The 27,819-nt window shown below is 42.8% G+C and overlaps 1 protein-coding gene across 9 annotated transcripts in view; it reads left to right on the forward strand.

The window, feature by feature from the left end:
* Positions 1-3,018: 3,018 nt before the first annotated feature.
* The window catches only part of tmem45a (transmembrane protein 45a), a 111,642-nt gene continuing 86,841 nt past the window's right edge, over positions 3,019-27,819 (forward strand). For 3 of the 9 annotated variants that reach the window (XM_078560095.1, XM_078560096.1, XM_078560094.1), the window contains exons 1-2: positions 3,038-3,116; positions 27,345-27,399. The gene's annotated coding sequence lies outside the window, so the exon portion shown is untranslated. Of the gene's footprint in view, positions 3,220-27,344; positions 27,400-27,657; positions 27,735-27,819 lie in introns of all 9 variants that reach the window. The other 6 variants (XM_078560092.1, XM_078560090.1, XM_078560093.1 and 3 more) reach the window with 5 other exon arrangements.

Below are 27,819 nucleotides of genomic sequence, written 5' to 3' on the forward strand. Positions count from 1 at the left end.
GTGTCGCTGAGAACTACAACACGGGTCAGTTAAGAAAGCCATGGTTGTTTTTGAAGTAAAAAATTGCCAGCTTTCACCAACAGCATCCCACAATAAAATGACTAACCAGTTAACTCAAAGCAAACAGCTGCCAATACAGACCACCTGACTTTGCAGAAAGACCAGGAAGGTCAGAGAGGGAACCTCATGCTGCTGCTGAACGACGAGACACGGTGTGTGAACAATTAGGAAATTAGTTCATTTTTGAGCACAAGATTTGAAATCAGCTTACATTTCTTCTATGAAAATATGTTACTTTAAGCTTGTGTTGCTGGAGATATTAATGTTTCATTGCTGTAGAATTAGACCATAAGATGTAGGAGCAGAAGTAGGCCATTCGGCCCATCAAATCTGCTCCGCTATTCAATGAGATTATGGCTGAGTTGATAATTCTCAACTCCACTTTCTTGCCTTTCCCCCATAACCTTTGATTCCCTTACTGATTAAAAATCTGTCTATCTCAACCTTGAATATACTTAACGACCTAGCCTCTACAACCCTCTGTGGTAAAAAAATTCCACAGATTGACTACCCTCCGAGAGAAGAAATTCCTCCTCATCTCTGTTTTAAATGGCCACCCCGTACTCTGAGATTATGCCCTCTGGTCCTAGATTCTCCCACAAATAGAAACCATCTCTTAGCATCCACCCTGTGAAGCCCCCTAAGAATCTTATATGTTTCAATAAAGTCGCCTCTCATTCTTTTAAACTCCAATGAGTACAGGCCCAACCTACTCAACCTCTCCTCATAAGAAAATCCCTCCATACCCGCGATCAACCTAGTGAACCTTCTCTGGACTGCCTCCATTGCCAGTATATCTTTCACAGAAAATGCTGAAAAAATCAGCAGGTCAAACAACACCTGCGGAGAGAAAAACAATAAATGTTTCAAGTCCGTATGACTCTTCTTCACAGCTGAGTTTTTCCAGCATTTTCTGTTTTTGTTTCAGATTTCCAGCATCCACAGTATTTTGTTTTTATCCCAGCATATTTTTCCTTAGATAAGGAGACCACAATTGTTCACAGTATTCTAGGTGTGGTCTAACTAGTACCTTGTATAGTGTTAACAAGACTTCCCTATTTTTATACTCCATTCCCTTTGAAATAAAGACCAACATTTCATTTGCCTTCCCTATTACCTGTTGAACTTGTATGTTAGCTTTTTGGGATTCATGCGCAAGGACTCCCAAATCCCTCTGTGTTGCAGCCTTCTGCAGTCTTTCTCCATTTAAATAATATTCAGCTCCTCTATTCTTCCTGCCAAAGTGCATAACTTCACATTTTCCCACATTATATTCCATCTGCCAAGTTTTTGCCCACTCACTTTACCTGTCTATATCCCTCTGTAGACTCCTTGTGTCATCCTCACCACTTGCCTCCCCACCTATTTTTGTGTCATCCGCAAACTTGGTGATAGTACATTCACTTCCCTCATCTAAGTCATTAATATATATCATAAATAATTGAGGGCCAGCACTGATCCCTGTGGCAGGTTGCCATCCTGAAAATGCCCCCCTTATCCCAACTCTCTGTCTTCTATTAGTTAGCCAATCCTCTATACATTAATATACTACCCCCAGCACCATGGGCTCTTATTTTATTAAGTAGCCTTATGTGCAGTACCTTTATCAAATGCCTTTTGGAAATCTAAATATGTTACGTCTACTGGTTTCCTTTTATCTATCCTGCTTGTTACCTCCTCAAAGGATTCTAATAAATTTGTTAGGCATGATTTCCCCTTCATGAAGCCATGCTGACTCTGCTCGATTAGATTACGTATCTCTAAATGCTCTGCTATTACATCCTTTATAATAGACTCCAACGTTTTCCCAATGACAGATGTTAAGATATTGGCCCTATATTTATCTGTTTTTTGTCTCCCTCCCTTTTTGAATAAGGGTGTTACATTGGCAGTTCTCCAATCGTCTGGGACTTCTCTATAATCTAAGGATTCTTGGAAGATTACCACTAATGCATCCACTATCTCTGTAGCTACTCCCATTAATATCCTAGGATGCATCCCATCAGGTCCAGGGGACTTATCAGCCTTTAGCCCAATTAGTTTCCCTGGTACTTATTCTTTAGTGATCTATCACTAAATACAATAATTGTATTTATTTCCTGCCCCCCTTTTGCCCCTTGATTATTTAATATCTTTGGAATGTTATTAGCATCTTCTACCATGAAGACTGAAGCAAAGTATTTATTCAACTCCTCTGCCATTTCCTGGTTTCCCATTATTATTTCACTACATTCACTTTGGCCTCTCTCATCATTTTTTTTTACTTGCTAGTTTACCCTCAAAGTTTATTTTCTTCCTTTTTTTTGGGTCATCTTTTGTTGGTTTTTAAAACTTTGCCAATCCTCTAGCTTACCACTAATCTTTGCAACATTGTATGTTGTTTCTTTCAATTTGATACTGTCCTTAACTTCCTTGGCTAACCATGGTTGGTTTATCCCTTCCCTGAATCCTTCTTCCTCGCTGGGATATATCTTTGTTGAGCGATTTCCTGGCATAACAAAAAATCGAGATGCATGAAGTTTCAGTGACAGAAGTACATTGCATTCAAGGACGACTATAGAATCAAAATGTATGGATTTCTGCTGAATCAAACCAATCAATGAAAATTGAGTGTTTTTTGTCAACCAACTGAAATCTTAATCTTTGTCTCCATAAACAGTTTGGTGCTGCGAGCTGTACACATCGCGAAGCTGACAAGAGCGAGGAAGATCTGACAAATTTTAAAGCTGCCACATCGACCCTCCAAAGCTTGTCGTGTCCGCAGTTACACTCTCTGCCCGGGAGGTGGCTCTGGCGCCTGGGAACGTGAAGAAGATTGACAGCTCGGCTGACCATTCGTAGGTCGCAGATAATACCTCACGCCCGCGTGGTGATCAATAGGCGTTCGCAGTGGGCGGGGATATCGGGCCGCCCTCTCCCCGCCTTCCCCACCTCTTCACTCTCCCTCAGAATTTTTCACAACGGGAGAGTTGCTGCTGCTGCTGCCGCCGAGTTGGAGTTTAGCGGAGTTGGACGACTTTTAAAACCTCCGCGGCTTCAAAACAAAAACGAAAAAGGTGATGAAAGTATGACATTTAGAACTTCTGGAGAAAGGACCTCTTCTGTTTGAAGGATTAAGTTGAGTGGAGGCTGCATGCAGCATCTTTAAAGGACTTTGGGGCAAGTCAGTCAATATTTAAAATGATCAAAACTCTAAAGAGCTGAACTCCATCTGTTTCTTCCATTTGTACCTCTATTTTTTTTGGTGATGGTGCTTAGCAACAGTAAGTGGGCTTTAATTACCCTAAAACGACACCCTTATTTGACTCATTGTCTGAACATGAAGCATCGGTGACTCAGATTCAATGTCGGGCGCAGATTTGTAAATAAATAGTTATTAATCTGCAATGTTTCCCCATTCAAAATACATCGGGCCACCCGTTTTTAACATATGGAAACAGTTAGTTGTCAGGGCTGCGAGCGCTGTAGCTGGACCGGAGCAGTCCAGCCATAACAAAAGCAGAAAATATTCAGCAGGGCTGGCGGCATCTGTGAAGGGAGAGAGAGAGAGACGGAGTTAACGTTTTAGGTCGGTAACTTTTTATTTGCAGCTCGTCTAGCCAGAGTGTGTTTGTCTAAATAGCGCCAATGGAACAGTTCTGAGAGTTTGTCATCTCGTTTCAGAGGGTTTCAATCTTAGTTATTTGTCTGGATGCAGCAGAGTGGGTTAGAAAAGTGAAAAAGGCATTTTTCAGTTAGATTTTAAAAAATGTCTATGGTTTTTATTTTGTTTACTTCCATCTTTTTCATTATTCAACCATCAGTTAGGAAATGGGTGACTCTGAACAATGTCCTTTCCCCGTGCCCATATTCAATTCTGCAGTATATAGTACTCGACAAAGATGTACTTAAGCAGCGTTGGACTGATGGCATTTATTACTCCCCCTGACTACAAACACACAAATTTATCCCGTGTAGCATTAGGGCTGAAAGGTTGGTGAAGGACTGGATTTTATTTTTTTTTTAAATGACAGTATTGTACTAAAACAAAAGTTCCTCTTTTTAGTGGAATGTTCACTTGGACAACCCTGATTGATGCAGCTTTGGGTCTGAGTGGGATCTTAACAGTGCAAGCAGATTTAGAATAGTTTGGGTGGAATTGTTCAGTATTTTTTTTAAAAAAGGATCACTTTTATGTAGAATCAAGGGTCATTAACTTCTGTATTTTTAACTAAGGTAACACAACATCCAGTGGCACATTCTGCTACATGTCACCAATTCTTTCAAAAGAAGCCAGTTATGTTAAGCATTTCTGGACAAGAAATCTGGAGTTAAGAAAATATGTTTTATCAGCATCAAAAAGCATTTCATTACAAAAAATGCTTGCGTGAAGTTTTTAAAATAAAATATAGTTTAATAAAATATAGGGAATACACTGCCTGAGGGTGGTAGAAGCAGATTCAATTGTGGCTTTCAAAAGGGAATTGGATGAGCACTTGAAAGGAAAACATTTGCAGGGTTACAAGTGCGGCGTGGGAAGTGGAAATAGTTAAGTTGCTCTTTAAGAGAGCTGTCATGGACTCAACTAACCAAATGGCCTCATTCCATGCTGTAACCATTCTGCCTACTCTACTCTCCAAATCTTGTACAAACATATCTGGATGAAGTTTTAGTCTTGTGAAAATTCTAAATAATTTTCCATTTAAAAGAAATGCATTTATCATACTCTGATTGGTATATTGACACTATTACTTGTGAGGCATGCAAAGCGAGGATCCAGGTTTCATCTATTCTCAGTTGGGACACTGTTACAATTGACTTAATACCCCTGGCTTAAGAAAAAGAAAATCAATTATGGTTCCTGATCTTGCCGGAAGTGTGTGGACATGGGCGAGGACATGATCAAACTCAGTGGAGTGCCCACAGTTGAATACTGTGCTGACATGCATTGTCAATGTTCACATGTGAAATAATGGCTCCTTGAGCAAGACGCTGGCTGGCATCTGATATGCATGGAACTATGCAAATTTATAAGAGCTGAAAGAGAAAATAATTGTCAGGAGACATATATTCGACAAAATCAGGGTGATTATGTACACTACAACACAAAAACGGAATTACCTGGAAAAACTCAGCAGGTCTGGCAGCATCTACACTGTCATTTCACCTATGGTCTTGGCTGTCAAAGATTGAATGGTTGGTTTGATGGCTCAGTAGGTTAATATTCCTGATATTTGGATCGTGAAAGTCACAGATTTGATCCTTGAACAATGATATTGGATATTTCATATTGTCATGAGACATGTGGAGTTGAGGTTACAATTAGGTCAGCCATGATGTTATTGAATGGTGGAGTGGGCTCGAGGAGCCGATTGTCTGCTCCTTCTCCTAATTTGTATGTTCAGGTTGTCATATGATTGTAAATTCACCAACCCTATGCCAGTTGGGAGCATGGAAAGGGCTAAGACACTAGAGGACTTATTTTCTAATCATCAACCATGAGAGCATGGGATTGATGAATTGAGCCTATAATGATGTTTGTTTCAGGAAATAGACTTTTGTACTGACTACTTGGTACAATTTTTTATGTGAAGTTTTTCAATTATTTAGTTTCTTACTTAATACATTTAAGAAGTTCCATAAATTGACCATTTAAGACTTAAGTAGATCCCACCTTTAGTAAATGCAAATATTGTCTAAGCAGATATTTGACAAAATTCTTCTAATAATCAAATTATTACCAAGTGAAGTTCCACAGTATGCCCAATGCTGTTAGATAGGTAATAAACATTTTTTAAAAATTGTTTTAAATCTGTCAGTCTCAGTTTATTACGTGAAAAGAGATTTCATTTTTTTCTTTTAAAAAATGTTTCCCACCAAGTTTCCTTCACCCCTTTCAATTTCAGAAAATGTTGCTTCTCACTGGTATGTGGTTCTGCAGGTTTCGGTTGTCCTCTGGTAGCTTGCCTGGACTATTCATGTGTAAGATTTGACAATGCGATTCATTTGGCATTTTGCCCATGAGGAAATTGGATCAATATAAGTCTTGACCCTTTGCTTACTCAATGTTCCCACAGAGAGTTTCCAATAGAGGCCACTACATAATAGTCAAGTGCAGGAACCCTGACAAATGTTGTTTTTCCCTCTTTAAAGTAATGTGTTCGGGGCAGATTGTAGTTCACCAACTATTGCCCCAGCTGAGAAAAAGCAATTCAATAAAATTTGGATGTCAAATCTGGGACCTTCTAGTAGGTACAGCATCGTGCCAAATTTTATCCATAGGATCAATGGATGAGCCAACTCTGCTTTTCTTTCATTCTTTCCTTCTTTGCCCCCAGTATTCCCTTTGCAGATGAAGTGCCATATCTCAATTCACTGCCTGATTTAAAGACCAAGTTTAGAATGGTAACTCAATGTGTGGTATAATGAGCGTTGATCCCTGTCCTAAGGAGAATTGCTTGTTTGGCTTTAATAAATTGCATCCTGAATTATACTTGGCGGTTTTAATTCTAGTTGACTGATCTGATTTTTGTTTGGCACAACCTGATTCATTCTCACTGGAATTCTAATTGGCACATATGAATAATCATATCCTTACCTCCGCTGATTAATCCTGTTCTTCATAGGCACAACAGCAAAGAGAAACATGTAAAAAAAAAAATGCTGGTCTTAAAAGTAACGCTTGACATCTTGCTCACAACTAAAGGTGTGGGAAAAGAATCCTTTTTCAGTCTGTAGGCTCTTGATCAGCAACCTTCTTCCTCGTCTTTCCAGGGTAGTAGCCTAAGCCAAGTAATCAAACATTTATTTCCGTTGTTTCCAGTTTTCTACATGTTTTATCTCTTCTTTGCTGAAGTAACTGAAGTTGGTTTCATGTATAGCGACAACCACTCAGGATTTTTCCAAGTGATCGTCAATCATGTGCATAAGAAGAAGAACAAGTATTTGTAAAGTAACTTTCACATCCTCAATGCTCGCAGAACTTGATAGTCAATTAATTTCTTTTGAATTCTATTCACTGATATGTGGGAAAATATGGGAACCAATTGTTTTACAAACAGCAATCAGATCAATAACCAGTAATTGTAGATTATGGCATATGTATCGACCTTTGAAGCCTTGGAAAATCTTCCAAAAATGGGGGTCAACTTATAAGCCGAGCATAAAATGTGAACCGTTGGTGTTGGTGTAGTTGATTGCCATTATGAAATGTGAAAGAAACATAACACTGGTAATTTAAATTAAAGCAATGTGACACTGTTGTAAAGGTGGCCGAGTTGTTACTATTGATGATAGAGTTGATCTGCAGACACTTCTTGGGTGGAAACATTAAGTTTATTTACAATATACTCAGTGGCAACTACATGTGTGCTTTGTACTCCAATTCTATCTCTACACTGACTGCTGAGGTAGCCCTCTCCTCTCCTATTCGTTACTACAAATCATGTGATCTTCCTTAATAAGTATTATTCTTAAAGGTGCATTTCACACTAAATAACACCATAATTACTACATTCCTCCCCCTTTAACTGGGCTTCACATATTATATTTACAAGTACATATTTTTCAAGACAACATAATATCTACACTGGGTAAGGAATTTACAAGTTCAGTCTTCCAGGTGGTTTCCTGACATGTGTGGAATGTCGCAGCTCCACAACTTCAGATTCTTTGTCAAGAACCTCCTTTCTGGAGTTGCCTGAACCTCAGGTGCTTTGATGGGCACCTGCAGTTCTGTATCCTTAACTCTTAGAGGAACATCAGGCATGTCAGTCCTGGGTTGACTATCTTCAACAGGAAATGCAGACCCGGTCATGATCACTGGTGGAACCAAACCTTGGTGATTTGTCTCTCTCTTCCTTAAATGGTCCACATGTCTACGGATGATCCGGCCTTCCACCTCCATGTGGTAAGATAGAGTTCCAGTCACCACTTATTTCACCCAGTAACCAGTTTGGTCCTTCCCCAAGGTTCTTCTCGTATACCGGCTCTCCCACGGTAAATTTCCTCTCACGACTATGCCAGTCGTGTCTAGTTTTCTGGCTTCCCTGACTCCTTTCCACCTTCCCCTCTAAATGAAATGCAATCTCGTCCTGAGACAGCGTTTCAATAATAACTCCGCAGGTGTGACACTTGTTGTTCTGTGAGGGGTAGTCCCGTAATGAACAAGAAAGCATACTAAGTTGGTTGCCAAGGAATCACCGGTTAGCTTTCTCATATCTGCCTTGAACGTTTGAACCACCCTTTCAGCCAGTCTGTTTGAGGAAGGGTGGTACGGTACAGTTTTTACATGAGTGATACCATTGAGGCTGATGAACCGTTGAGACTCAGTACTCATAAATGCTGTGCCTTTGTCAGAAATGGCCACTCCAGGTAGTCCATGAATGGCAAAACTTTGACATAGATTTTCAATTGTAGTGGCCAACGTTGGTGACTTCACCTCATATACATCCAACCATTTTGAATGGCCGTCGACAATGAGCGGAAACATCAAAAGCGCCAACTTTGTAACCGCACTCAGGGTTAACCTGGCCACTCCCATGGGTGCAATGGAACTGTTGCTGGCAACTTTTGCAGTTGCTGACATTGCATACAGTGCTTTACCAAACTCCATTTCGCCATTCATCCCAGGCCAACTATAGATAGCTGCATGCTATGGCCTTCATTTGGAAAATTCCTGGATGGGCACTGGGTAGTTCAATTGAAAGTGGTCCCCTTCCCTTTGGAGGAACTATCACTTGTGCTCCCCACAATAAGATGCTATCCTGGCTGGTTACTTCATGTCTTCTGTTGAAGTGCGGTTTCATTTCATCAGATACGTTCTCCTGTGACCAACCATGCAGCACTTGTTCCTGTACTTGAGATAAGACGGGGTGCCGACTTGTCCAGTCTCTGATCTGTCAAGCGAAGAATTGAAGAAACCTAACAGTACAACAAGTTCCTGTGGAACTGGGATGTGCTCATCATTTTCTTATAAAGGTAAACAACTAAGGGCATTGGCGTTTGCGATTTGATTTCCAGGCCTATGTACAGAAGTGTATTCGTATGCTGCCAGAATTAAAGCCTTATTAGTATTTCTTATCTTCTTTCTATGCGCCTTCTTCTTTCGAGCGCAGACTTTAGTCTCTTTTTGACTTCACTATTGGCCAGACTTCTGTCAGATACAAGCTCAACTTGTCTGAGCTCAGTGGTTGAGTCTCCCAAAATTTTATTATCTGTCTGCTTCTTGGAAAATTCTGTGACTTTTGCTTCCAAAGTTTGTTTGGCTTCACTTAGCTGATTCTTCAGCTCTTCCATCTTTTTTTTGCATTTGTTTGCTGCCTCCTGAAAAATTGAGCATTGTTGTGTTTTCTCTGCCAACTCTTCAGTTTGTTCCGAGAAGTGCTGAATTCTTTCTGTTTCTCTTCATACTTTTCCAGAGGTACAAACTTTGGTCTGAGGTAATCTTATAGTGTATGAAGGTCTTTCAGTGGTTTTCTTTTCCCCTGCGCAGGTTGCTCACCTTGTCTCGAACTCTGTCATCAAGCAGGGTTCCTTAGAGTTTCTTCTGCTGTTCTTCCAGGTTTTTGCATAAGGCAGCCTGCACTTCTTCAGGTTGTTGATTCCATTCACTCCTTTTTCAGAACAGGAACACTTCCAGCTTCCTTTTGGAATCTCAGTGGCCAATCAAGGTTGATTTCCCTTAGCCAATTTTGCCCTGGAATGCTAGGTCCTCTGCTCCTCAATACCAACATTGATAGCTTTGCTGATTGTCTTCCATAATGGACAGTTACTCTGCTTATGCCTTTTACTTGAATGTCTTCATCCGTATATGTTTTGAGCTTGGCAGCTGTTTCTTCTAAACTTAATGGACGTTCACCATTATTCAGATATCTGAAGGTATGTTCCCCAATTACTATAGTGGAAGCTCCAGTGTCCACTTCCATTTTAACAGGTTTGCCATTTACTTTCACTGTGACAAATATTGGTTCTGTCTTTTCAACTTTCAGATTAAACAATGAGTTAATGTCTGAATTTGTTCTTTCAGGCTTTTCTACATTGTAGATTTCATTGGGCTTCTTCTTTTGTTTACAAGCCTGCTTGAATCTTTCCTTGCATTGCATCATCATATGTCCATTTCTGTGACAATAGTAGCATTTGATTTTTTAAAACTGCCAATTGCTAAAAGACCGATTGTTTTCACCTCTGTTAAAATTATTCTTTGGTCTCCCTGCTAAGTTATTTTTCTTTATTCTGCAGTTAGTGGGGGCTGTTTCCCACTTCTCGGCAGAGTCTTGCATCTTTGCGCCCTTTTTGGCTGAGGTATCTTGCCCGATGTGGAAGATGGCGCCATTTTGTGCACCCTGTATTACTTTTGAATCTCTTACTGTGCTTTCTATGGCCAGTGCTATCTCCAGCACCTTCTTGAAATCCAGATGCACTTCTGACAATAATCTTCTCTGAATAGCGTCCTCACTCATACCACACACTAAATGACCTCTGCGCATGTCGTTTAGAGCCATACTGAATTCTCAATGTTTCGTTAGCTGCTTCAGATTTGCCATGTAGCATGCAATTGTCTCACCTGGGGCTCTATTTTATGAATTAAACCTGAACCTCTGAATTGTGATTGAGGGTTTGGGTTGAAGGTGACCCTTCACGAGGCCCACCAATTCATCGAAATTTTTCAAATCTGGGTCACTGGGCGCTGTCAAATTTCAAATCTAACTGTAGGTTTTGCTCCCACAAGTACGCAACAGGATTGCTCGCCTCTTCTCTTCCCCTGTAATCTTGTTTGCTTGAAAAAAGAACATGAGGCATTCTAAGCATTGAGACCAATCGTCTGTGGCTAGTTCAAAAGGATCAATTCTCCCAAATTGTGGCATTTTGAGAGAGGATAACTTCTTCAATTCTAATGGAGCTTGCTACTTACAATCGCTGGGCAAGGTACAGTGCCGATTTCTTTCTAACTTAATTTCTTCTGTTCAATCCTGTTTTATCCTTGTTGCCAATTTGTTGTAAGGGTGACCGAGTTGCTACTATTGATGATGGTATTGATCTGCATACACTTCTTGGGTGGAAACATTAAGTTTATTTACAATATACTCAGCACGTGTGCTTTCCACTCCAACTCTACCTCTACACTGACTGCTGAGGTAGCCTGCACCACTCTCCTATTGGTTACTACAGATCATGTGATCTTCCTTAACCAGTATTATTCTTCAAGGTACATTACACACTAAATAAAACCATAATTACTACAGACACATTTAATTGAATGAATTAATTCTACAAGGATACCTTTAACCACAATCAAAACTATTTAAAAAATGTCAAATTCATTGTCTTCGGCATCTGACATGAAGAGTTCATCAAATTCATTCTGAGCCACTTTGGCTATGGCATCATCATAAGGATCTCACTCTGGATCAGATTTGGCATTCTTGGTTTCATAATCATCCCTCCACAAGAAATCATCTGTTCCATCCATTGAATTGGATTTTCCGCAGTATTTGAACGACCTGATGGCAGTTTGTGCATTAATAGCATCCCACAATTTGATGACAAAGCCACACAAAAATACCAAGTGGGGCAGCAGCACACTTCCACTCTTTGCGAAGGTTTTTTACTCTGTCAACCATCCGCCTATTCCACCTGGCGTGAACATGATTCTTGAATGGTTTGTTGAGGCACACGTTCAGAGGTTGAACTATGGAAGTTCGCCCCCCCCCTTGCTGGTATAACTGCAATTTATATGTTCTTTCTTCGCAAGTGCCTCTTGGTCTCATTGGTTATATGGAATATGAGCATGTCCCACACTAATAAGCTGCATTATTTTAGTAGGCCGCCAGGATGCCTATTCCAGGCATTATAACTTCACTCCATCATCAGCCATCTAATTACTGTCTTGCAGGGAACTTGATTTTCCGCACGGTTTTACGTTTTAAAATTACCATAGGCTTTAATTTGATTCTGTCGGTCATGCAGGCTAGTACAACCATGAATCTTGTCTTCTCATGTCCCCTGGTTTTCACTGGAACTGTTTTCAAACCTTTCCACTCCACAGTTCAGTTGCAAGGCATATAAAAATTCTTGGCCATTTCATCCATGTTGCCGATGTGACCCAGTGGGTACTTGCCGCTGTCTGATGATGAATCACTGGAAACTAGTCATTTTGGCATCCTTTCTGCTCCACAGTTCAGCTGCTCGGCCTATCAAAATTTGTGGCTGTTTCATCCATGTTCTCGATGTGACATAATGTGTACTTTTTTTTTCCCGCTGTCTGATGATGAACCATTGGAAACTTGTAATTTTGGCATCAAGATCTTTTGATAGTTGCTGAGCAATCTTGGTCTTCTGCCACAACACTAGACACTTTCATTCTGTAAAGCAGCTACACCTGCAGCTTTGCTCTGAAATCGTTACCAGACTCATGGTTTGATTTGGCCCACTTAAGTGTGTATGTGTGAATTGAATTTCTGGTGATGATGTAGCCATTCTCATTGATTTTTGAGGGCCCACTCCAATATCTGGTTCTCAAGATCAGGTTAGTAGCTGGCCCCTGTTCGCATGGTGCTTTTGGTCTTGAGTATCTTGTTCAGGGCGCATTCCGCCTTCTATTCTCGCACCAGATTTTCACTAACACTGAATTCGCTTGGTGCAGCACAGTTATTTGATGAGTTAGCAAATGTTACGGCTTTTAGTTTGGAACCAGCTTCTTTTTGCTGGAGGACTCACTTGTGTTCATCACTCGCCACACGCAGTTTGCTCTGTGCGGATGTGTCGTAAACTTCCACGCATCTTTTTGGCAACACGGCCCATATTGTCTGCTTGATCCGAAACTCTGACTTATAAGCTGAGCAAATATGCATTTCTGAGGTGAAAAATTGAGGCCGACTTCTAATGCGAGTATAGCATTTTTTAGCAGAAAAGGGGATCGACTTATATGCCAAAAAGAGACCAAAACATGATTTTTAGCACTGAAAAAATTTGTCATAAATGAGTAATCTTATCCGCCTTATACGACTTATACGCCATGATCTATGGTAATTTGTGTTGGCGATATTGTTTGAATGACAAATGTTGGCCAGAAAATTATCAGAATTCTTTTCCTCGTCTTTGAATAATGTCATGTGACACCTTTTATGTCCATCTGAATAAGTAGTTAGGCCACATCAAAGAGTTGGCATCCCAAACAATGCAGATGTCTCTCTGTACTACACTAAGTGCCAGACTCAATTAGCTGCTGAAATCCTGGAGCTGGCCTTGAATTCCACAACTTTCTGATTGAAGAGGTGAGAATGCTACCACTGAACCAATCTAGAACATGCCCACAGGCTATTGGACTGTGGAAGGCGTTATTGTTAAGATCAATCCTGCTCCCATCCAACATCTGTCTCTCTCTCCCGCACCCCCCCCCCCCCCCCCCCCCCCCACCCCAACCTACCTTAAACCAATTTATATTTCTCCCTTCTTCTAACTATGCTTCAGTTCTGCCGAAGGGCCATGAAGGCTCGAAACGTTAACTGATTTCTTCTCCGCCGATGCTGCCAGACCTGCTGAGTTTTTCCAGGTAATTCTGTTTTTGTTTTGGATTTCCAGCATCCGCAGTAGCTTTTAGCTTTTTGTTTTTATCTTTGTGTTTAATTGACTGCCACGCCTCTTGAAGAAATGCCCTCTTTGAAGAAGTACGGTTCTGTCCTCCGACAGGATTTCCGACTGTCTCTTCTGCCCTGCTCACCTTCATTGCTTTCCATTTCTCTCCTGGTGTTTGACAAGGTGTTTACTAAAACCCGCTTTCACAGCCATATCTCCTTTCTCAGTGACTGTCTCCGTCTCCGACTCACCCCACGTGGATTTCAACTGAAATTCCATCCCTCTTGTTTCGAACCCACCCAGGATTACAGGTATCTCCGGGACATAAAACGTTTCTCGGACTGCTGTTCCCGTCGCATTCTGAGATCCACACTAAGTGCCATGCGCCGCCATATGAACACACTCGACCTCTCCCTCCAGCAGCACCGCCGCACCCTTTTTCAAAGCTGCGCGTGCCCCCAGTTTCATTTTATTCTTCGCCTCATCCGTCGCCTCAACAAGAAACTTTTTCTCTTTCTCTCAAGTGCTAAGGAACGCAAGCTCCAACAACTCATCGACTCCAACACCCATCTGGGACCCTCCACCCCTGCTTGTCCCTCCGTCCTCACCCCATCTTCCAATCCCAGCCCCAGCCGCGTATTCACTATACGCCCTGACCTTCCCCTCTCCGATGCTGAACGTTCAGTGCTCAGCAAAGGACTTAGTTTCATACCCTTACGCCCTCATCTCAATGAATTTCGGGCTCGGCATGATGCTGAACTCTTCTTCCGCCGTCTTCGTCTCCGTGCTCACTTCTTTGGGCAGGAGTCCTCTCCCCGTTCAACGGATCCTTTTACCCACCTCCAATATTCTCCCTCCACTTGGACCCCTCCCTCTGGATTCTTACCTTCTCTTGATCTTTTCATTGAGAACTGTCGGCGTGACATTAGCCGTCTCAATTTCTCTGCTCCTCTCACCCATTCTAATCTGTCTCTCTCTGAACTCACTGCACTCCGTTCTCTCAGGTCCAACCCCAACATTGTCATCAAACCCGCTGACAAGGGTGGTACTGTTGTTGTCTGGCGCATTGACCTCTACCTCGCGGAGGCTGAGCGTCAACTCGCAGACATTTCCTCCTACCTCTCCCTGGACCATGACCCCACCACAGAACATCAAGCCATTGTTTCCAGGACTGTCACTGACCTCATCTCCTCTGGAGATCTTCCTCCCACAGCTTCCAACTTGATAGTCGCCCAACCTCGGACGGCCCGCTTCTACCTCCTACCCAAAATCCACAAACAGAACTGTCCTGGCAGACCGATCGTGTCAGCCTGTTCCTGCCCCACGGAACTCATTTCTCGTTATCTTGACTCCCTTCTCTCTCCCCTTGTCCAGTCCCTTCCCACCTACATCCGTGATTCCTCTGACACCTTACGTCACATCAACAATTTCCAGTTCCCTGGCCCCAACTGCTTCCTCCTCACCATGGATGTCCAATCCCTCTACACCTCCATCCCCCACCAGGATGGTCTGAGGGCCCTTAGCTTCTTCCTTGAACAGAGGCCCCAACAATCCCCATCCACCACTACTCTCCTCCGTCTGGCTGAACTTGTTCTCACACTGAACAATTTCTCCTTTAACTCCTCTCACTTCCTCCAAATAAAAGGTGTGGCTATGGGTACCCGCATGGGCCCCAGCTATGCCTGTCTCTTTATGGGGTATGTGGAACATTCCTTGTTCCAGTCCTACTCCGGCCCCCTCCCACAACTCTTTCTCCGGTACATCGATGATTACTTCGGTGCTGCTTCATGCTCTCGTCGGGACCTGGAAAAATTTATTAATTTTGCTTCCAATCTCCACCCCTCCATCATCTTCACATGGTCCATCTCTGACACTTCTCTTCCCTTCCTTGACCTCTCTGTCTCAATTTCTGATGATAGACTGTCCACCAATATCCATTACAAGCCTACCGACTCCCACAGCTACCTCGACTACAGCTCCTCACACCCCGCTTCTTGTAAAGACTCCATCCCATTCTCTCAGTTCCTTCGCCTCCGTTGCATCTGTTCTGATGACGCTACCTTCAAAAACAGCTCCTCTAACATGTCCTCCTTCTTCCTTAACCGAGGTTTTCCATCCACGGTCGTTGACAGGGCCCTCAACCGTGTCCGGCCCATATCCCGCGCATCCTCCCTCACGCCTTCTCCTCCTTCCCAGAAACATGATAGGGTCCCCCTTGTCCTCACTTATCACCCCACCAGCCTCCGCATTCAAAGGATCATCCTCCGCCATTTCCGCCAACTCCAGCATGATGCCACCACCAAACACATCTTCCCTTCACCCCCCCTGACGGCATTCCGTAGGGATCGTTCCCTCCGGGACACCCTGGTCCACTCCTCCATCACCCCCTACTCCTCAACCCCCACTTATGGCACCTCCCCATGCCCACGCAGAAGATGCAACACCTGCCCCTTCACTTCCTCTCTCCTCACCGTCCAAGGGCCCAAACACGCCTTTCAAGTGAAGCAGCATTTCACTTGCATTTCCCCTAACTTAGTCTACTGCATTCGTTGCTCCCAATGCGGTCTCCTCTACATTGGAGAGACCAAACGCAAACTGGGCGACCGTTTTGCGGAACACCTGCGGTCTGTCCGCAAGAAAGACCCAAACCTCCCTGTCGCTTGCCATTTTAACACTCCACCCTGTTCTCTTGCCCACATGTCTGTCCTTGGCTTGCTGCATTGTTCCAGTGAAGCCCAACGCAAACTGGAGGAACAGCACCTCATCTTCCGACTAGGCACTTTACAGCCTTCCGGGCTGAATATTGAATTCAACAACTTTAGATCTTAAACTCCCTCTCCCCCCATCCCCACCCCGTTTCTTCCCCCCCCCCCATAATTTATATAGATTCTTCTTTCCCCACCTATTTCCATTATTTTTAAATCTAAAACTAAAACCTTGTTAGCCTTTCCACCCCACCCCCACTAGAGCTGTACTTTGAATATCCTGTCTTCCATTCTTAATTAGCACTTTTCTCAGACAAAACACCTCTTTGACCCTTTTGTCTGTGACATCTTTTGATTATCTGCTCATCTCCACAATCACCACACCCTCAATGTCTCTCTCTCCCCCCACCCCCACCCCCCCCACCCACCTTAAACCAATTTATATTTCTCCTTTCTTCTAACTATGCTTCAGTTCTGCCGAAGGGCCATGAAGGCTCGAAACGTTAACTGATTTCTTCTCCACCGATGCTGCCAGACCTGCTGAGTTTTTCCAGGTAATTCTGTTTTTGATCTAGACACAAGTATCCAGCAATAAGTGCCATGGTACCACAATCAGGAGCTGGAGCCCCTTCTTACAGTCACATTGATGAATGATTGTTTGAAGCATAGTCATTGTTGTTAGGTAGAAAAGGTGTCACAACCAATTGATGCATAACAAGGTCACACAAGGGGCACATAAGATAAATGACTAGTTAATCTGCAGTTATTGACGTTAGTTGAAGCAACGTTGGCTGGATATCAAATAACTATCAGGAAAAAAGAGTATCAGTGCTCAGTCCATTAAATAAATAATTGCTGTCATAACTCTTATCAGTTTCCTGTGGGTTAATTGAATGGGAAAATCCTGCCTGTACAATGCTCCCACTTATTGAAGCTGCTTTTTGCTGGCTTGTGTAAAACACTATATCAGATGTTATTTTTATTTTATTGATCCTGCACTTAGATTTCTCAATCTAGAAGTAGTAATTAGTGGAAAGTTTGGATTTTAAAATTCTATAGATTGTAGGTGAAAGTCTAGACTCGAGGGAGTTAAAAGCAATTAGACTTTCTGGCCTTAAAAGGTACAGGCCATTTTAATCACAATTCCAATTAGGAACTGAATAATTGTGCATTAAGTAGCATAACACCACTGTTGTTCTAAACCAGAGTGTAATCCTGATTCTCCTGCCTGAGTAGTGTCATTGGAAATATATGTATTCTTCAAACATATGTTGTCACAAGTTCTGTATGACATTTTAAAAATAAAATTAGTACTTAAATAGGAGAAGGGAAAGCTGCCAGTATAACAGAAACTCCCATACTGGAGAATAATCTCTAGATGACTTCTGAATGTAACTAGAAGCAATTAATTAATCTCAAAGGAAAAAGGACATTTTTATTGGGCGGAGTCATCCCAGATTTGCGCTAAATGCAGTAGTGGGCGGGAAAAAGAACGTTTTACCCGCTGGCCACAAAGGCGGCTTTTCACACTGTATCATCCCAATCCCGCCTCATTAATCATGCATTCCCAGGAAACACAGCGGCAGCAGTGTGTGCCAACTCCAAGATGTACTGCAGGAATTCGCCAAGGCTCCTGAGACAGCACCTGCCAAACCCACGTCCAGTAGGACAAGGGCAGCAGATAGATGGGAACACCACCACTTGGAAGTTCCCCTCCAAGTCACTCACCATTCTGATTTGAAAATATATTGACGTTCCTTCACTGTCGCTGGGTCAAAATCCTGAAACTCCCACCCTAACAGCACTTTGGTGTACCTACACCACATGGACTGCAGCAGTTCAAAAAGGTAGCTCCACCTTCTCAAGGGCAACTAGGGATGGGCAATAAATGCCAGCGAAGCCCACATTCCGTGAATGAATTAAAAAAAACATGCCATTTCGATGGCGGGCATGCTCTCATTTGCTCTCGTCTCTTCCTCATACCAGGTGACATATTTAAAGTAAAGCCACACGCATGCTTCTCAGTGCTTCCAGCCCAGGACTGCTGCACAGACGTGGCCCTGAAAGGCAAGAAGACTGCAGACCCCTGATTCAGTGACATGTCCCTGGAGCACCTTATGGATGCTGTGGAGGCCTGCTGTGATGTCCCCTACCTCTGCTCTAGCTGCAGGAGGTCCAGCAATCTCACCACTTGGCTTGGTAGACAATGGCAGTGGTGATCAGTGCCAATGCTGCACAGAATAGGTTGGCCATCCAATGCAGAAAGAGGATGATTGCATCCATGCTGCCAGGGTAAGGCAACCATCTCATCACTCTGAACTCACACACTCAAGCCCATCACACATTCACTGGCATCTCACCCACTGCCAGCTCAAGGGACATCACCACTCACTCTCTCACACACACCCTCACATCTCCATCTGGCCTCATCTCCTCTGGAGACTGCTTCCTCAGCCCTCGCCATCTTGAGGCCATTTGCTCAGATAAACTTGTGCCCCCACACACACCCTGGGATATCCCCCCTTACCCAGTTCAGCTTTTGCCCTGCAGCCTCTTTCTTTGCCTGCGAATGCTTCTCCCCTTTCTCCCCCTTCTCCAAGCAATCCCTAGCCCTGTGGCCGAGGAAAAGCCACCCCTGCCTTATGGCTGGCCTGGTAGGTAGAGACCTGCCCATGATCCCCCCTCAAATTAATGTGTTAGTATCTGCGAAGCCTGGCGCTTATGACTGTGAGTGCTGCCCAAAGCAAGGTAGGCAAACAAACCTTGAAGTCCTGAGCAAAGTGCAGCCCGCCAGGTACACGTTGCTTATGTGCAATTGTGGAACACGTCGACTTTGTGTTCGGATGATCCAGCATGGGGGGATGATTCCGGTGAGCTGGGCTTTTATAATATGCAGATGTATTATAATGATGTTCCCGACGTTCGACAGCGGGAAATGAGGCCCGCCATTGACAGCGGAGCAGATGATTACAAACTGGTTTCACAACATCATGAAACTGATTTTTGGCCTTCTCGCCATATTGTCCGCTCATGCCGCCAAACACACCCGCTGCCAACGGGAGTGAATGTTTCCACCCATAGTCTCTTTCACATCTTCAGGACGTCTTAAATCTTTGAAATGTAATCATTGTTGTTTTGTGCTGAAACGTGGCAGCTAGTTTGTGCACATTAAAATACAGAATGGTATTCTGACCCAACATTATTTCCTTCACGAGGTCTAGTAAAGTAGATTAACTAGTGATTATCTCATTACTCTTTGTGAGACTTTTATGCCTCCTAAAAAGTTTACCCACTGAGTGGTGACTGCTTTCAAAACTAATGTTTGGAATATTTCTGAGAATGTGATGGACCTTGAGAGATGCAACTTCTTTCCTGTCTGTGGAAGATCTTGTTTGAATTCTAGAAAAATGATGATAAACATTTCGAAAACGTACCCAGAAATGTCCCCAGAATTCTTTTTGCAATAACTTTGTGGGCAAAGCACCTGGTTTCTGGAATGCAATAGTGCAAGCTCATGAACAGTATAATGGCCCTGTTGAGGTATTCATAGCAGTTGATCTCAATTAGAATGCAAGCATGACAATCCATTTTGATGAGGAATGTAATGACCTTTTGACACTTGGCACAGATCTCTATCCAGTGACACCAATAGAAGTGCAGGTGTGTTGTTGCATTAATGGTAGTCCTTCCATCACAAAGTCAGAAATGGAGCTGTTTGCTGATAGTGTTCAGCCTCATTCACAGCTTCTCTCATGATATATGCTATCATACATATTTGGGCAGATAAGTCACAGGTGAAAGTCATGTCGCATAAAGTATTGACAGGTGAATAAAAAAAAACTTTAAGTACCTTACCCCAATGTTGAATGGCACAAGCTTTGATGATCCCCTCACCTGCAACATCTCAGGATCGCCTTTGACCAAAAGCTTAACTGGACTAGCCACATTAGCAACATGGCTAACAGCACAGGCAAAAGGTTGGATATGTTGTAACAAGCAGCTCACCTTCTGACTTTCCAAAGCATTTTGATCATCTACAAGACTGGAGTCAGAAACCTGCAGAATTACCACCATTTACCTAGACAGAAGAATCTTTACATAATTCAAGACAGTGCAGTTTGCTTGATTAGTGCCTCTGCTACTGGACTGAATATCCACTTCCTCTGCCATGACTATACTCTAGCTGCAGTATGTACTAACCATATAATAAATTGCAGAAACTTGCACACTTAATTCAATAGTTCAATGAAGAGTGCAGAAGGGCATGCCAGGAGAAGCACCAGGCATACCTAAAAATGAGGTGTCAGCCTGGTGAAGCTACAACACGGGACTGATTGTGTGCCAAACAGCATAAGCAGCAAGTGCTAGACAGAGGTAAGCGATTCCACAACCAACGGATCAAATCAAAGCTCTGCAGTCCTGCCACAGCCAGTCACGAATGGAGGTGGACAGTTAAACAACTCACTGGAAGAGGAGTCTCCACAAATATCCCTATCCTCAATGATGGGGGAGCCCAGCATATCAGTGCAAAAGATAAGGCTGAAGTATTTGCAATGATCTTCAGCCAAAATGCCAAGTGGATGACTTATCTTGGCCTCCTCTGGAGGTCCCTAGTATCACAGATGCCAGTCTTCAGCCAATTCGATTCACTCCACGTGATATCAAGAAACAGCTGAAGGCACTGCATACTGAAAAGGCTATGGGTCCTGACAATATTCCAGCAGTTTACACTGAAGACTTATGCTCCAGAACTTGCTGCACCCCTAGCCAAGCTGTTCCAGTACAGCTACAACACTGGCATCTACCCGACAATGTGGAAAATTGCCCAGGTATGTCCTGTACACAAAAAGCAGGACAAATCCAACCTGGCCAATTATCGCCCCACCAGTCCACTTTCAATCACTAGTAAAGTGATGGAAGGGGTAATCAAAAGCGCTATCAAGTGGCATGCACTTAGCAATAACCTGTTCACTGATGCTTAGTTTGGGATCTGCCAGGGCCACTCAGCTCCTGACCTCATTATAGCCTTGGTTCAAACATAGGCAGAAGAGCTAAACTCCAGAGGTGAGGTGAGGGTGATAGCCCTTGACATCAAGACAGCATTTGACCGAGTGTGGCATCAAGGAGCCCTAGCAAAACTGGAGTTGATGGGAATTTCCACTGGTTGGAGTCATATCTATCACAAAGGAAGTTGGTTGTGGTTGTTGGAGGTTAATCATTTCAGACCCAGGACATCGCTGCAGGAGTCCCATAGGGTAGTTTCCTAGGCCCAACCATATTCAACTGCTTCATCAATGACCTTTCTTCCGTCATAAGGTCAGAAGTGGGGATGTTTGCTGATGGTTGCACAATGATCAGCACCATTCGCAACTCCTCAGATACTGAAGCAGTCCATGTCCAAATGCAGCAATATCCAGGCATGGGCTGACAAATGGCAAGTAACATTTGTGCCGAACAAGTGCCAGGCAATGACCATCTCCAACAAGAGAGAAACTAACTGCTGCCCCTTGACACTCAATGGCATTACCATTGATATCCAGGCATGGGCTGACAAATGGCAAGTAACATTTGTGCCGAACAAGTGCCAGGCAATGACCATCTCCAACAAGAGAGAAACTAACTGCTGCCCCTTGACATTCAATGGCATTACCATTGCTGAATCCTCCACTATCAACATCCTGGGGGCTAGCATTGACCAGAAACTGAACTAGACTAGCCATATAAATACTGTGGCTGCAAAAGCAGGTCAGAGGCTAGGAATTCTACAGTGAGTAGACTTTCCTCATGTCTTGACTCCCCAAAGCCATCTACAAGGCACAAGTCAGGAGTGTGATGGAATACTCTCCACTTGCCTGGATGAGTGCAGCTCCAACAATATTCAAGAAACTTGACACAATCCAGGACAAAGCAGGCCGCTTGATTGGCACCACATCCACAAACATTCACTCCCTCCACCACCAACGCACAGTGGCAGCACTGTGTACCATCTACAAGATGCACTGCAAGAACTCACCAAGGGTCCTTAAACAGTAACTTCCAAATCCATGACTGCTACCATCTAGAAGGACAAAGGCAGCATATACATGGGAACACCACTGCCTGGAATTTCTCCTCCAAGTCACTCCCCATCCTGACTTGGAAATATATCACCGTTCCTTTACTGTCGCTGGGTCAAAATCCTGGAACTCCCTCCTTAACAGCACTGTGGGTGTACCTACATCACATGGGCTGCAGTGGTTCAAGAAGGCAGCTCACCACCACCTTCTCAAGGGCAGTTAGGGATGGGCAATAAAAGCTGGCCTAGCCAGCGACGCTCTTGGAAGAAGAGTCATATTGGACTCAGCGTTAACTCTGTTTCTCTCTCCACAGATGTTGCCAGATCTGCTGAGTTTGTCCAGTTCTTTCTGTTTTTATTTCAGATCCCCCAGCATCCACAGTAATTTGCTTTTATTTTATCTGTATTTATGTACTTGTATGTGTGTGTGTGTCTGTGTGTGTGAGATATATCACTCGCATATCTTTCCTTAGAACTGTCGAAAGTTACACGTTTCAGCTGGAGGAACAGCTGGAGAGATTTTCATGTTAACATTTCACAAGCCAGCATCATGACTAAAATTAATAAGTCAGGTGATACTTCTTCACAGAAGCTCCACTTCTGACTTTGTGATGAAGGGACTGCCATTAATGCAGCAACACACCTGCACTTCTGTTGGTGTCACTGTATAGAGATCCGTGCCAAGTGTCAAAAGGTCATTATATTTCTCATGCTTGAATTCTAATTGAGATCAACTGCTATGAATACCAACCGGGCCATTATACTGTTCATGAACTTGCACTATTGCATTCCTGAAAACATGTGCTTTGTCTATAAAGTTAATTGCAAAAAATTCTGGGGACTGTTCTGGGTGGTACTTTCAAATGTTTATTGTCATTTTTCTAGAATTCAAATATGATCTTCCACAGACATGAAAGAAGTTGCATCTATAAAGCTCCATCACATTCTCAGAAACTTCATACAGTTTCCCTGACAAAGGCAACACTTTCGCATTAGTCCAAAAAAAATGCTTATCAAGGAACGTTCATAGCAATGCTTCTGTGCACAAACAATTAATCTAAATGATGCGGAAGGATGCTCACAGCAGGTTGATGGGAACCATGGCAGTAAACTTTGCAGCATGAAACAATCCAGGAAATTAATTTGAAACAAAAACAAAAATTCCTGGAAAAACTCAGCAGGTCTGACAGCATTTGTGGAGAGGAAGATAGAGTTAATGTTTCGAGTCCGTATGACACTTCATGAGAACAGTCCTGCTGAGTTTTTCCAGCAATTTTTTTTTTGTTTCAGATTTCCAGCATCCGCAGTATTTTGCTTTTATCTTAGGAAAATAATTTACTGTGGTGGCAAGGCAGGGTATTCAGTTTGTTGCTACAAATGTGCAGAGGCAGCCTAGAAACATATAACCTTCAATTTCTGTTCTAACAAATGCATCAATGGAAATCCTGTCAGCCCTCAGTACAAAACTGAATGGGATCTAATTAATGGATTGATTAATAATATTGCATAACATAATATGGCAACAAATAAAATCATGCTTCCATCAAGGTTATCGAATTCCCTCCAATAGTATTCCTCGGCCAAAAATAATAACTGGAACTCATTTTTAATCAGTGTAGTTTATCTAAGTATACGTTATGTAATTACCAAATATAACGTTATTTAACATTGGCAATTTGAAGGAAATGGTTTTGTTTTTCCTTTATTTGTGAAGTTCCCCCTTTTCCCTTTGTAATTGAATCACTTTCTTTGTCTTTGTGGCCTGATTGTTCTGCAGCGAGAGGACAAGTGTGTGACGTGTTTTAAAAGACACTGCCAGTTTTGATGGGAGGCGCCAGGAACTGCCTAGGCGTGACCCCCCCCCCCCCCCCCCCCCACCCCCACCCCCACCCCTCTAATGTTCCTTCTTCAATGCTGGGCAGACAATATCATCTGCTAAGAAAAAAGAATCAGAAGTTGCTTGGAGCAGTATATCTACAGCCCATACTGTGAAACTGGGTAGATTTTGGCTACCAAGGTGGGTAGCTTGAGTTGGGAAATTTCCTGACTTGCCGAACCCAGTGATTTTCGCTCCAGGGGATTGGTGAGGGATAGAGTCTGGCCTGCCGACCCCAGAATCGAAGTGTAGGTGACCACGGGGGCGAGTGAGTGCCCAGGCAGATTCGTTAGGAGGCCTGCATTGATTCTCTGGGACTTCATCCTAGTTGTTTTAGAAGCTGTTTGGTCCTCGAGCTCTCACCTTCCCACCCACCCCCCTCATGCCTCCTCACATCCTCCTTGCCAACTCATGCCCCAGCTACCCTCCCATGACCCTGAAACCTTCCATGCCAATTCATTGCCAGCTCATACCCCCCACCCGTTTCCATGACTCCTCATACCCTCCTTGCCAACTACATAGCCACTCATCGTTGGGCAGACCTCAGGAGCCATACGAAGATCAAAAAAAGATCTTCTAACAGCTCTCACTTCTATACACTTAAAAGTGGAAAATAAAATTTCCATTCTTAATGCCCATTCAAAGCTTTTAAATCTCAAGTGGCCAATCTCTTGTAAAAACAAGAATAAAACTTTGATTCAGGCACCACATCAAAGGCTGCTAACCCTTTAGAGAACTCTTTATCTTTGTCAATCAAACTGTGAACTTAGAAGCCCCTGCTGAGATAAATGTAGCTCTTGAAACTCAGTTAAGCATTCATAATGACATAATGACAACCCTTGGGGAAATGTCAACAAAGAGCTCTATTGAAACTGCACGACTAGCTGCTAATGTTTTCTTTTCTAACCTACGTCTGCCAATCAAAGCAGTCCAGCAGAGGGCTTATTTTTTTTAACTCACATTGAGAACTTCAGCCTGCTCTTTTTAAGTTTAAAGAGCAGGGTATTTAAAAGAAACTTCAGATCATGACAGTTATGCAGACCTTATCTGCCCTTCAAGAGTGTTTATGTCTACTCCATCAATTTGTGACCCCCTCCACCCCCCCCGTCACACTGCAGATAAAGGCGGTTCAGATGGCTCTGCTGAGTTTGGATTTCCCTCCTGTGTGAATCAAGCCTCACCCCCTTTCCCTACCAGCAAAAATTGGATCCGTCGGAAATAGGAGGTGGTGTGGAAGCTTCCTGATTTGGGACTCGCCTGCCATTTTTATAGGTCTGCGGAGTCTTCCTGACTCTGCAAAAATATGGACCACTATCTTAGCACTTTGCTCCAGAAAAGAACTTTTATAGATGAAGCTTGAAAAAGAAACCTAATTTTGAAAGCAGGAAAGGTATTTCCATTCACAGCAGTGAATTTTCCAACCACAAGTAACAAATGGTGAGAACCTATTATGGGATTTCATACATCTAACTTTCTGTTTTCACATACATTTTAAAGTGGTCCCTTGTCTGATGTTGCCTATGGAAACTTGTGATGTGAGGATGCTATGTGACGCCTATTCCCATGCTAGTGAGCCTCCGGCACTCTGTTTACATGACAACTGCAATTGATGCATTTTAGTAACATCGCATTTATTTATGCTCTCTCCAGTGGAGTGTAAGAGCTTATCTCTTGATTTCTTGCTTCTAAAGAATCCATGGGTGCAAATTATATAGTTTAAAGTTGTGTAGGTAGCCCGATTAGAATTCTGGCTGTGTTTGTTCTTGTTATGGTATACAGCACAAGCGTCATACTCTACCGTGAGAAATATCATATCCATGGACTGCTTTGGTAACAAGGTGGTTTGTAAATGTTGCAGAAGCTGTTTTTTTCCCCAGAACAGCAATTTCAAATTGAACCTAGTCCCCTGGGAGAGGGGTTGAATCGCTTATGCAGGTAGCACTCTTACCCAGCTGTTGTGAGGTAAATATGCTGCTTCTCTTGTGCTGTCGTTATTAACCTTTCCATGGACATTAGGTTTTATAGTTTTCTCCGAGATTCTGCGCAACACTGCGCATATGTTGTGTGTGTGTGGCTGTACTAGTAACACATTGAGTTACTGGAGGAACCTTCATACCCTAGCATGCACTTTTATCCATAGTTGTACTGTATTTTGAAGTTGGATTTCAGGAATATGACATCTGCGAGTCTGCTCCTGGCATTTATGCTGTCAAACCTGGGGCGGAATTTTACGCCGGCGGGATTTTCCGGTCCCCCGAAGTCAATGGACTTTTGAATGGCTCGTCGCATTTTATGGCTCTGTCCCCACCGCGACAGGGCCGTAAAATTCTGCCCTGATTTCCATAAGCAGAAATGCCAGCAACTGGGTCCTAAAATCCAACTTAAAAGAAGGCCAATATTGAAGGTCCTTAAATTTACTTACTGCCTGGAATGTCAAACCCATTATGGTGGAAGGGGCATTGTGGTGACAATGACACATCATATTTTGGGTGCTGTGATGCTTCTATGTGTGATTCTGGAGCTGAAGCATCTCAGCTTGATTTATGGGCTATTTATATGAATGCATTTCATTGAAGGCAAAACATTCAAATCAGAGTAACATTTGGCGCTAAAATGCTCTGAAACTATAGAGCCAAATTTATGTAAGCTAATAATATATTACAGCAGAAAGGAAAGAGACCGTTGGCTCACTTTAATTTCTTTTCATCTGGTAAAGTTGAAGGTTAATTGGTGACTAAAGAACCGGAAAACCCATGGCAGTCTATTTACAGCTGTTTTAAAGCAGTCTTAAAAGTGCTTGAAATGTCTCATCGGCTATACCATGTTGAGCATGCTCACATGCTGATGGCAGTTTCAGAAAGATGGATGGAATTCAGCCACACTGAAGATTCATCTATAATTAATTAGCATGTAGCAAAGGCAAAAGTAACTTGATTAACAAGTAACTTTGTTTACTTGTCTCCCAAGAGGATGAGTTCTTTGTGAATGTCACAAAGAGTTTGGCTGCTGTGACCTGGAACATGTATCCAATTTAACAGCATTGTGTGGCCTGGATCCTGGTTATGCACTGACTGATGTTGTTTGATCTCTCCAGGTCTACATAGAAAACTGCGTAGTCTCTTTTAAAAAAAAAACTGCTGATAGGATTGGTAAGCAAGTATTTTATTTTTATAATAATATCTATTTATTTTTATGATCAGTACAAACTCTAAAACATAATGCATGAGCATTAGTATAAGGTCTGTTTCCCAGTCAGTTCTTATAGTAAAAATTGTGGCTGCTCAAAACCTTCAATAACACTGAATAGTATTAGAGAAGGCATGAAAACGAACTGATTCATATGATGGACTCTATAAGAAATATGTGCGTTGCTTATTTGATGTTTTGGTTTTCTTTTTGCTTGGCAGGAAACAGCAAAATACAAGAGCTTGCTAATCTGTTGTACGCCGACACTTGTTTCTTTTGACTGATTCCTGATTATGAGGTGATATTGAATTAGGAGTCCGATTTAAAAATGTTGTCTGGAAAGATCTGTAAGATTTAACCTTTTCAATGCCCTGTTGATTCTA

Source organism: Cetorhinus maximus, chromosome 16 (genome assembly GCF_964194155.1).
Source record: "Cetorhinus maximus chromosome 16, sCetMax3.hap1.1, whole genome shotgun sequence".
NCBI classification, from domain to species: Eukaryota; Metazoa; Chordata; class Chondrichthyes; order Lamniformes; family Cetorhinidae; genus Cetorhinus; species Cetorhinus maximus.